Here is a 12,318-nt window from a genome sequence, read left to right on the forward strand (position 1 = left end):
GAAACTTTCCGCGAAATTTTCATAAAAAGTAAAATTATTCTTTTCACTCACTTCAAATTTTACGCCTGAAAGCATGCAATGCAGAGTATACTCAGAAGAAAGTAAATTCCTCGAATTATAACGGTTCAATAACAAATGCACACATACTCATTTTCGGATACAAGTGACAGGCGGTTGAGTAAAAGGTATTTATTTGCAAGTTCATCATGCATATATATTTGTAGCTTTAGGCTATTTACATTAGACATGCAAAATCAATCGAAGAAAGGACTAGCACTTTATGAAGAAGACAGGACTGGGGGACATATCTATCATTTCTAGGTGGCATTCCATTAAAAACCAAAACCCTTTTCCTTCACTTTTATGATGAAAATTGGACAAATATGCAAATCAGACGGACAAATACCTAAAATATAGGAACAGCTTTTTTACTTACAAAAACAAATTACAAGCAAAAAGTTTTTGTTTTTCTATCTTAGAAAAATATGGAAATAGCAAAACAATGAATTTTACATATACCCAGCAAAGGTTGCTCGCCCATATTTGTGAATAAATATGACAACCTACTTCTTTTTATGATTGGCCTCGAGGATATTAAACCACTTTATACTTTCATACGTAGACGTGCATATACTCACCGAAAGGGTAAAGTTTTTTATTTGGAAATGCAGGAGGCAAAGGCTGTAGCATAAAATATGCAAAGGCAAAAATTATCCGAAACAAAAGTCGTCAATTGCAGCAGCAAAGTAGCTTGAAACGACAAACAACCAAGAGTTAGGTAAGTCAACGAGTTTTTTTGGTAAATTTTGTGTTACTTGCTTCTAGCTGGTGGTGCAAAATTAATAATTAATGATTGTAAAACTTTTGGAATCCAGCAGTATTACCCTTTTGATTGAAATGAACATTTTAGTATTCAATTTTCATAGCAAATAATGAAAATTTCCTGCAGCATCTTAAAAATTGTACTTCCAATGGAGTATGATGAAGTATAATAATACTAATAATGATAGCAGTTAGAATATTGTTTTATGAGAGGTAGTGCTATTAACGGAAAAAAATTGTCAATAATTGAGAAATTATTCGAAGTTAATGCCTCGATTTTGAGGACAATAAATATTTTTTAACTAACCCTTCGAAAAAAAGAAACGGTAAACATTATCAGTGGACTCATCATGATCTTCAATCTGAACAGTATATTCTTATTTCTCAAATGCTAAATAAATTTCTAATTAATGTAAAAGAAATTTTTAATTTCTCTTGTTTGAAAAGAATTTAGTTATCATACTTGTATATCTTGAACAAGGTAAGTACATATATAGAATATATTCAGTTTGTTACGAAGTTTGTTACACCCAGAGTGAGATGTCGCAGATCCAGTGAATATGTATATAAATGATCAGCATGACAAGCTGAGTCGATTTAGCCATATCCGTTTATCCACACTAGTCCCCACCCTTTTTGAGACATCAATCTGAAATTTTGCACAAGTCGGTTTCTACATGAGCTGAGCATTTGCCTAAGTCGTCGATATGTCATACAAACTGATCAATCATTATTAAGTTCCTTTCATTGGTGTAACCTATATATTATAGTTCCTGTGGAACTAAAGTTAACGTGTTTTCTTATTTTGCTTTAAACTCTCTCGAAAATGTATGAATTTAACACTTGTAAATTAGTTTGAAGTATGCTGTGCATAAGAAGTTGTAAAAGTGGTGTTTTTTAGACTTATGGTTTTCCATGTGAAGTAAAATGCATATAATTTAAAGTTATCACCAACAATTTAGATTTATTGTAAAGACAAAGGTTTAAAACTATTTTCGTTCAAATAATTCCAGTCAAATAATTTTCGACCACTTTTTGCAGAAATTGAGACCATTTGTCAGCAATAACACGTAAAAATTATCTTTGAAAGCCTCAGTCGCTTGGATGTATCTGCGTTTTCACATAACTGCACCAGCGTTTTTAAATAAGAAGATCTTACGTTTCACGCCAAAAGCCCATGAAGCTAAGTAATGCTCTCACCAAAAGTTTTCTTCTTTAAATTGACTGTTTCGTTGACTACATCAACATCCTCTAATAACTCCCTCTATTAGAATGCACCAAACTTTTTGAATATGTAGCGGCGTCTCGACAATTTTGTTGTGCAAGTATAAACATAGAATTTGGGTTCCAAATTCAGATGAGTTGTTGAATAAGGGAATGAGCGAATTCCAGGTATGTCAACACTAACTCAACTAAAAGAATAAATTATAGTCAAACAAGCTAACAAAGAACGTTAATACAGTTAATCTTTATATATATAAATCTTCTGACCGTGTGTTTGCCTTGAGATTGCTCCTAAACGGATGGGCCGATTTTGATGAAATTTTGTCTGCACGTTCAAGGAGATTCGGGAAAGGTTTATGTTTACAATTTGGTCCACTGGAAAATGTTTTTTAAATTATTTTTTCATTTTTAATCAATTTTTAATTTTGTAATGTTTGATCGATAGATGGCGCTACCATCGCAGTATCCAATATTCAAACCTTAAATTGGCGTAAACGTGTATGAAACAAAACGATGCCAAAGTAAAAGGCGATATCGTTGGATATATATCATTATGAGGAAAAGTCGGAAAATTGGACATTTCTAAAAAGTAAATTTTTTCCATACACATTTTTTTTTCAATTTTTGTTTATTTTGTTTTTCAATATTTTGATTTGTAAATTATTTGATTCGTTCAATTTCGGTCGCTTGCTTTTTTTTCGTCTATTCAAAAGAAAAACTATTGAAAATTATTCAGTGAAAACTTTACGTGTGTTTCACACAAAGAGGTCAATTGCAGATTGAAATTTGTTACGAAGCCACCAAGAGGTCGACCTAATATCGGTCGGTGTTCTTTTTGCCAACAAAGTATGGCAGGCCAAGGCAAGGCAAGGCAAGAAGTACTCCCAGGATGCGGAGACATACGTTCGGAATTATAATTCGCGGTCAATCAGCAAGTGATCGTCACGATGTTACAGCACGACTTTTCCTACAACAGTTACGATGTTTGATTGTCTTTATCTTGAAGCAACGTATATGTGGTGCTGTTGGATGAGATGTACTTTGTTGAGTGGCAAAAACCTCTATTTTGCATGCACACATTCTTCTTTGGATGATGGTTACACCATAATATGATTCATGGACCTTGCGGACATTACAATCCCACTTCGGTTTGTATGTCTGACAATAAATGAACGAAACACTATTCACTCTGCTTTTCTTTCGGAAGCACAAACTAGAAATGGTAGATATCAACTCTATCGGCGTCGCTCACCAGATAACAGAACGTTCAGCATTCAACTTAGAAGAGTGAATATCGAAGTTGACAACACATGGATCGTACTGTATTCACCATTATTGTCTAATTCACATTCAAAACTCATATCAGTGTTTAGTATTGCAGTTTGGTGAAATCGATAAAATACGTTTGGAAATACGTGACCAAAGGAAGCACAACTTTCGTCAGTGATCCATTTGCAAGGACATTCGGAAATACTTTGATATTATAATTGGGATGCATCGTCGAAGAAATAGTTACGCAGAAAGCAAGGCCAACCAGTAGATTGACATCCAGGTGTCTTATTAACTAATGCATTAGGACGAATTTACACAATCCACCCGAAAAACAACGATTGTTTCTACCTTCGGTTGCTATTGATTAATGTACGCGGTTCAACTTTATTTGAGTCATTGCTTACTGTGAATGGTATATGGGAATATGTGCAAGTTTTGGAGAAGTAAGCCAGCAATTACAAATGCTGGAACACGTTAATCACTGGAATGAAAATGAAGTTCGCATACTTTTCGATATAAAGATTGTCAAAGACATTTTACATCGTCTTCGCTAAAAATTGGAAATGGTACAATAACGGTTGATACTTCCGGTGGTTCGATATCAATTCCATCTTCCCTTTATCAATTCACGAAAGATGAACTCATCACGAATGTTCGGACATTGGCCAAATTATCGTAACTACGATTCCTTAAGTGCACGCGCAATGTTAGCTGCCAAAAATACCGATGTTGATGACTTAAACTGGAAGATTCAAAGTCAAATTCCGGGAGACTTGCGTTCATACAAATCAATCGATCATCTTGACAATGACGACGACGCCGTCAATTATCCAGTGAAATTTCTAAATTCTTTGGAGAGGCTTGGTATGCCACCGCATCCTGTGCGTCTCAAAGTTGGACCTGTCATTATTATGTTTCGCAATCTTCATGCACCGAAACTGTGTAATGAACCCCGACTGATTGTGAAGCACCCATCGAAAACAAGGGCGCAGAATGCTTGATTGTACGAATTCCTTTGAGTTCTAACGATTTGCCATTTCAGCTCAAATGTATTCCGTTTCCAGTGAAAATTGAATTTGAGATGACGATCAACAGGATAGTCGCATAGTGGGTGACATAAATTTGAAAATGCTATGTTTTTCACACGGCCAGATATAAGTGGCGTGCACACGAGTTGGAAAACCATCTTCTCTGTACATTAACGCACCGGGACAGAAACCAAAAAATGTTGTTTATCAAGCTGCGTTACATTGAAAAAAATGTAGAAAAATCTCAATTAAATGATATCAACACAATATGAATTTTCATTTCAAATTTCTTTTCATTTCAAAGCATATAATTTCACGCAGGACAACGGCTGCGGGGTCAGCTAGTCTTATATAAGAATTAAGTGAGCTAACAGATAATGTTAGTACAATTAGCTTAACGATTAGGACTGAGAAAACTAAGGAGGAATGTTAATGTAGTCAGTCTGAAGATTTGATTCAATAAATGAAGCTCTTTATTTCAATGCCGCTTCTGGCGCAGTCAATGGAACTTTCTCTTAAGACTAAGCACACTCTAAGCAAAATTAAATAACTTTTTTTGTAACCAAATTACGATAGTTGTAATAGTGAATAAAATAGTTAGTGAAACTATGTAAGTATTTGTGTAGTGCGTTCAAGAAAATAATGTCCAAAATTGGAAAAAAATTAACCATCGGCAAAATATACTTATGAACAGTTGACAAAAGTGATTCAACAGAAACCAGAACATATTCAGCGGAGTTTGCACAAATCGTAATAAGATAGGAGGATGTGATTAATAACATGCGTCAGCACCAGGTACAATTGCAGCAAATGCAACAATAACAAGAGCAGATATACAGTCAGCAGCTACTGACAAATGGGCGAAGATAAAGTAGTATTTGAAACTTAGCTACCAACCGGAGGAAACCTACTCCCAAATCGATACAGAAATATAAAGGTTACTAATTTAACAGAACCCTTCGATTTCTTTTTAGTATCTATGTAGTTATAAGCTTTATAAGCTAGACACTCAGTAAATATGTATACAAATATAGTTAGGGACATTAAGGATATTCTAATAAAAAAATTGACGGAAGTTATCGTACTCAATTGAACGAAGGTGGTACCTTATTCCAAATATATAACAGCTTTTCAAAATATGGGTTATAAGACTATATCATACAATCATAGGAGAATATATAATCAAATAATATTAAAGAAAGAAATAATCAAATTACTCAAACCAATAATAAGAATAGTTACAACCATCAAAACTCAGTCAAAGAAGACACTTTTCGAATCAAAGTATTAAAGAACAAAGTAACCAAGTTTCCAACTATAATAATAGATACAATAATTGTCAAAGTAGGCCTAATTCACACATACTCAAAGTCCAGACGTTGTCGACCCGAGACATTAAGTTATCGGTGGATGGTGGTAGGTAACGTACAGGAGGTTGTAAATTTTACCAAAAAGGCTGCACCAGTAAACTGCCCTTAATAACTGTAACAATTGCCAGTCATGAAATTACATGCCTCATGCTATATTCAAAAAATATTTCCGTTGGTACAGAACAATAAATGGTATTAATCAAGTGACGCACAGAATAATTACTGCCATATCTGATAAATCTAATGCTTCAAGTAACTTATCGTGGAAGGTAATTGACTTTGACAGCAAAACGTACGAAACTACAATATAATAGGCAAAATTTTACTCATTCCTCTTACATAGAGCTAAGACTGATATAGATAATAGATTTATTAATATATTAGGAAATATAATGCACTTTAAGAGAGTTAGTCCGTATAAAAAGTAGGAAATTTGAGCAATTGAATTCAGGGACATGGAATTTTACACACGAAATTAAATATACAATTTTTACGACGGATGATAGACTTATCTATTTAGCTTTACGATTGGGAGTGAGAAAACTTACAAACAATATTAATATAGTCAATTTTAAGTTTGATTCAATAAATGAAAAAGTAAGCCTCAAGCTTTCTATTTCAACACCGTTTCTCGCGCGATACAAAATCTGAACTTTCTTTAATAAATTTTGCACGACTTGCAAACGTTCTTTTGGAGTTAGTCCGTTCTTTTTAAAATTGCAACCTGAACTGAGTTTAAATCACAGTAACAGTAATAGATGTCCTTTCAAGGACCGACTCCAAAAGAAGTACAGTTTCATTGAAAACTATACCTCTGGAAAATCACCCTAGATTTTTATACATAAGAAGCATTGCCTTCTAAACACGGGGATCTATATAATAAGATAAATTAACCCAAGAGATAAGTGTGTTGTTTATTTGGAAGTTATGTTATGTATAAAGTGGGCTGTAAAGTCAGTGTCATTTCCATAAGAGAATGTACAATTGAAGCCAAACATTTTGTAGTTACACCGAACCTTCAAAAGACACCCATGTAAATTCATTGCTGTCCGTTCAATATTCAGTGAGTTGTAGCATTTTGAGTCATTTTGGATGATTGCAAAATAAGAGTTAGTATTGAAAAGTTGGAAACTTGCGTTAATGGGTATATACAAGTATATCTTTCATTGCACCTGCTTGTACCTAAAAACAGGCAGTTTAAGAAAAAACCTAGATTAATTGTAGCCACATTAACAAAAATGGAAATTACGACATGTGTAGCACTCAGATCCATAATAGTTGACAGGATATATGTATAGCCGACCCACGTCCACTTTCTAAACTATAGAGACTAGCTTTTTCCAGTCCACAAATGATTCCTTTGTATATAAGTGTAAGACTATTTAAACTCAGTTGAAATGAAAATATTTCCAATTTTTTCCGCAACTAAATTTTATACACATATACACAACACAACAACCGATCATCGATGTAACAAAACTTCAGCATGTAGGGGTTCATCGTTATTAGACATTTTGCATAATAACCACTAACTGACTGTAGATTTTTTCACTCGTCACAACTGTTTTCGACTCACTTGCTGTACACTTGCTTCCGTACTCATCTTTACACATATAGAATAGAAGTTAAGGAGCGTATAAAAATGTATACTATATAATTGCAAAATTTGCTTTGGGTGAGAGGGGAAAACAGATTAAAGCGCTGAACTTGATGGCCAATATGCATAGTTGCTGGATGTTGTCACCGCAGCAGCGTTTGTCTGCGGCGAATGGGAGTATCATACCTTGCGAATCAGTGGAAAAGATAAACAAAAGGAAAGATACACCTCTAACAGTGTTTAGAGGAGTCAACTTATCTTGCGTCACGCTGAGTTTGCGGTTAAATCGCAGCCCTCATTTCGGGAAAAGCAGGGAAGTTGTTGTAAATACTGAGGCAGTGGCTCTAAAGCATCCAAGTACGAGCAGCGTAGAAAAAGTATTTATACGAATGCATATGTGTATAGTATAGTTGGAAATGTGATATGTTATATTATCCTGCGGTATTTTAAATATTGCCTTACTTAAGCTTAACGCTCTCCACGCACACCGAATATTAACGCTCCGGGGCGCACACTTTATTCCACTTGCAATTGTATTCATAATATAATGGAGATACGCGGGATGTATAGAAGTGCTTCCACGCTCTGATATACAAACAAATATGCGCTACTGTGGTATGTTTTAAAGGTGGCGAAATATATGGATCGCTTTGGTGTGAATTTTAAAAATTTGAAAGTGAAATTTGTGCGCAAAAATTACAATCTCTTTGAGAAACAAATTCATTATTATATACGTTTTCGATCACTATATAATTCACTTAAAACAATATATATTTTCGAAGCTCTAATACATAAAATAAAAAAATTTGGTCATGGTTTCATATATTTGCCAGAAGATTATTATGCGTCGCGATGTTCCTAAATTTGTAAGTTATGAAACGCTGGAAAGCTCCGACCAAAAAAGATCTAAGCTATATCGAAACGTCTGAAATTTGTTTGGTGTTTTTACAGTCAGTGATATACTCGAAGGTCTATAGTAAGTAGTTTTCCTTTCCTTTCTTCAAATGAAATTTCTTTCATCAATTCCGAAGAATTTATTTAAAATATAAAATCTTTATATCTGCTTTAGAGTCTAAAATTTATTCAAGTCTTGTATTGGATTTTCAATTGGCAACCTTTTAAAATATATCTACATTATTTTCATCGAATTGGGTTCAGGTGCAACCGTCGTTTTCCCTACTGGTAAGCTAATAAACAAAACCAACTTCACTTATTAGTGCTCTGTATAGGTGAGCACAAACATATGTATGTACTCATATTTTTGCTAATGTATGGGAGCGGGCAAACACAGATGTGTACTTGTATATTTGTTAATATTTGATAATTTATGAGGTCAAATAAGTGCAATTTGGCTGCGTTTATACGAAAGAACATACTCACAGCATAACATACAAAAAGTACCAAAGATGAGAAGGAATAAACATACAAAAAAGATTGCATTAAAGTAATCTGCACAAAAATTATATGCAGCATAAATTTTAGGACAGTCAAGTTTAATAAAAGAATTCTATTCTCTTAATTTTGCAATTGAGAAAACGTTCAGTTTTACATGAAAACCAAGGCTTTGAAACTTTTAGTATCCTACAGTTTCAATTCCGGTTTTCAAGGTTACTTAATATGCTACTGTATCTTAATGGGTACGGTGTGTATATCTGTATAGTTGAGGTCATTTAAGAGATGTCAGGAATAGTTGAAAAGGGCCTAATTTGAGAAATATACCATTTTATACATCGTTTTAACAGCTCCAGTCGTAGATTTTTACATAACATCAGTCTAATCTACAAACACTACATTTAAAGGAAAGCAAAATGTGAATGAATATTTTTTCTTTGCTAACAGAAATAAGAGCTTAGAGACTCTCATTAATCACTTCGTATTACAGGGTAGGCCATTTAAGTTGACCCATCTGGCAACGCTGTAACTTTTAACAGCGCTGACAAATCGGCTAATGTCATAACCGCGTTAGAAGCGTCATTCGAAGACAATTTATACCATGGAACAGTACACTCCAAAAGAACGCGCTGAAATTGTTCAGCTTTATATTCAAAATAACTTTTCAATTGTGTTAACTCAACGTGCGTTTCGCAAAAAAAAATAAAGTGAAAAGTGCTCCAGTTAAGAACACAATTAAGTCTTTATACGCAAAATTTGTGAACACCGGTAATCTCAGTAATGCCAGTCATGCCATCCAGACAACGCACAAGACGTTCTGATGAAAATATCGAAGCTGTACAAGCCAGTATTGAGGAGACGCCAGCGACATCGCGTTATCGCCGCTCTCAGGACTTAGACATCTCGCGCACCACTCTCCGACGCATAATTCATAAAGATTTGCCGATGTGTCCATAGAAAATTCAAATGGCACAAAAACTAAACCCAGCTGATTATCCGCGACGCCTTAATTTTTGGCAAATGGGCCATCGAAATGGCTGAAAACGAACTTGACTTTTGGCAAAAACTCATCATGTCAGCGAGGCACATTTCTCGTTGAATGGAGGCGTAAAACAAGCAAAATTGCCGATTTTATGCCACCGAAAATCCTCAATTAATTGAAGAACAGCCTCTTTACGACCAAAAGTAAACAGTTTGGTGCGGTGTTTTTGCGCGAATATGATCATCGGACCGTATTTTTTTCGAAGACGATGATGGAGCCACGACAACAGTCAATGGTGAGCGTTATCGAGCCATGATAACGGATTTTGTGTGATACCCATTATTCGCGAAAATGACATGGATAACTTCTGGTTTCAACAGGACGGACTACATGCCATACAGCTCGACCAACAATCAATTTATTGCGACCATTTTTTCCCCGGGCGATTGATATCGAAAAATGGTGATGTTGACTGGCCACCGAGATCACCAGATTTGACGCCACCAGACTTTTATTTGTGGGGTTATTTGAAATCCAAGGTATACGCTAATAAGCCAAAGACCTTAGCTCAACTGAAAGCCAACATTCGACGTGAAACAGCCGCCATATCATCCGAAACATTGGCCAAAGTCATGGAAAATGTCGAAAAAAGAGTGCATTTAGCTGTCAAAGCTTTACGCGATCTAATTTTTAATATTAGCTGAAACAAATCCCCTTGGACCAAAAAATTACACTAGCCGACAATGGATTTTGCTCTGAAATAAAAATTATATATTTTGGTTCCTGTTAGTATGTATATCATTAGAAAAATAATAAAAAAAAAATCCTTAGGTCCAATTACGATAATATTATTGAAGTTATACTTCTTATACGAGTTCGGAAAAGGTTGCGATAGATTCAGGTGCATGGAGTACATATCAAAGAAACCTATGAAAATATCAAAAATCTACTACAAAAAATACAGTATGCTAAACATTCTTGGAAAATTTGTTCTGATTTAAAAGTAGTTGGGATGTTACTAGGTATGCAAGCTGGTTACACAAAATTTTGCTGTTTTATGTGCGAATGGGATAGCAGAGCTCGAAGCAAACACTATCATCAAAAAGAGTGGCCAAAAAGAACAGACTATGTACCTAATCAGAAAAGTGTGTCCAATCTTCGTCTTGTTGAACCCGAGAATATTGTATTGCCACCCCTTCATATAAAATTAGGCTTAATGAAAAATTTTGTAAAAGCAATGGATAAAACGGGAGAAGGTTTTCAATACCTTAAAAGTATATTCCGAGCTTAGTGATGCGAAATTAAAGGAAGGGATTTTTGTGGGGCCAGACATACGACGAGTTATTAAGGATCAAAACTTTGTCTCTAAACTAAATACGCTAGAAAAAAAAGCATGGCTTTCATTTGTTGAGGTTGTAAAAATTTTTTTGGGTAGCACCAAATCACCCGATTATGAGAACTCATATCAAGCCTATTGACGGATTTTCAGGCTTTAGGGTGTAACATGTCCCTGAAAATACATTTTCTACATTCGCACTTGGATTTCTTCCCTCCCAATTTAGGTGCAGTCAGTGATGAACATGGGGAGAGATTTCACCAAGACATATTGAGTATGGAGAAAAGGTATCAAGGCAAATGGACTCCTAGCATGCTGGCAGACTATTGCTGGATATGTTTACGTGATAATCTTGACTACCAATACAGCAGAAGTGCAAAAAAGTACAAGAAAATATAAATTGAGGGACAAAAATTTGTAATATTCAATATATTTTTTGCAAAAACTTTACTTTTATTTTTCTCTTAACCTGGACCTAGCAATTTTTTTTTATATTCAAATTATATATGTACCTTATCAAAGCAACATAAAAAAAAAAGTTTGGTTTCAGAGCAGAAAAAAATGTCAAAATTGTCGGTTAGTGTTATTTTTGAAATGAACAAAAAACATTGTTTTCTTTTGTTCTTTTTTTTAGAAACAAATGGGTCAACTTTAAATGGCCCTACCCTGTATTTACGATTCATGAGTATACAAAAATCTTATGAAGTGGCTCTCAAGTGTAATGAAAGTCACGACTTTGTAATAGTAACACTGGTCTATAGTGGTTTTGTTGCCCTAGATTTAGGATTTTTATGAGAAATATAGTATAAATGCATAGAAGTAAACAAAGAAACAAATATCAAAAACATATGTTATATCCAATTAAACGCCTTTATTTTTCCTATTCTAAGTATCGGCAATAATCTGCCATAACGGAACGATCCCATCAAGCCTCATACTTCCCTTCCGTCACATTTAGTTTCCAGTGGAGCGGCTATCTTTGTTTCTCTTTATAATTTAAAAAAAATATATGAAAATTTATTGTAATTATGATTGCTATATACATACATTCATATTTTGGACAGTTTCTTCATAATTTGGTGCTTTGTGGTTACTTATGAAAATTTTGGCTAACAACACTAAACTTTCCCAAGCTTCATTGTTATTGATGGCATGCAAACCACATACTTTTGAAATGTAAAGTGGGATTTTTATAGAATGGTTTGATATTTCTAAGTCTGCTTTATTAAACCTTCCGCATACGTTTTCGCATGTCTTTGGTTAAGAGTCTGAGAGTAAGGATCACGTGATATTTG

General features: G+C 34.4%; 1 protein-coding gene across 5 annotated transcripts in view; it reads right to left on the minus strand.

Annotated features, from left to right (window-relative positions):
• Positions 1-12,318, minus strand: part of LOC105228719 (uncharacterized) — a 76,730-nt gene that overhangs the window by 8,822 nt on the left and 55,590 nt on the right. The window lies entirely within an intron of this gene.

This window comes from Bactrocera dorsalis, chromosome 1 (assembly GCF_023373825.1).
Source record: "Bactrocera dorsalis isolate Fly_Bdor chromosome 1, ASM2337382v1, whole genome shotgun sequence".
In the NCBI taxonomy this organism is placed as follows: Eukaryota; Metazoa; Arthropoda; class Insecta; order Diptera; family Tephritidae; genus Bactrocera; species Bactrocera dorsalis.